The following is a 396-nucleotide window of genomic DNA, read 5'->3' as shown; positions in this document are numbered from 1 at the left end:
GCTGGGCTGGCGATGGCGAAGCAGAGGAGGGACATCTTTGGCGGGCGGTAGAAGAAAGAAAGTGCGAGTGAAGAGAGCGAAGAGCGGAGAGAAGAACTCACGCGAAGCTCTGGATGCCACTTAGAAATGGCGGCCAAGGAATCAAGACCGTTGCCGAGGCTGCAGGTTTTCATCCTACTTTTCCACTCTTTCCACTCTTTTCCCTCGAGACGAGACGACACTCGAACCGTCCCCATTGTTCCCATTGGACCCCGCTGAAACAGAATTGAAAAAGATTTTTGCGTGATATTTACCAACAGATTTCATTCAGAACTGCAAATATTTTATGGGGGAGGGGAGGGGGAGAGGGGGAGGATGGATCGTAAATCGTGAATAGATCGTAATCGTTTTTTACGG

The 396-nt window shown here is 50.0% G+C and overlaps 1 long non-coding RNA gene across 1 annotated transcript in view; it reads right to left on the bottom strand.

The window, feature by feature from the left end:
• Positions 1–107: 107 nt before the first annotated feature.
• Positions 108–396, bottom strand: part of LOC116185456 — an 11,157-nt gene continuing 10,868 nt past the window's right edge. The window contains exon 2 of the long non-coding RNA XR_004150312.1: positions 108–254. This is a non-coding gene — a long non-coding RNA (uncharacterized LOC116185456). The remainder of the gene's footprint in view (positions 255–396) is intronic.

This window comes from Apis dorsata, unplaced genomic scaffold, assembly GCF_000469605.1.
Source record: "Apis dorsata unplaced genomic scaffold, Apis dorsata 1.3 scaffold_188, whole genome shotgun sequence".
NCBI lineage: Eukaryota > Metazoa > Arthropoda > Insecta > Hymenoptera > Apidae > Apis > Apis dorsata.
This window is presented reverse-complemented; position numbering and strand designations above follow the sequence as displayed.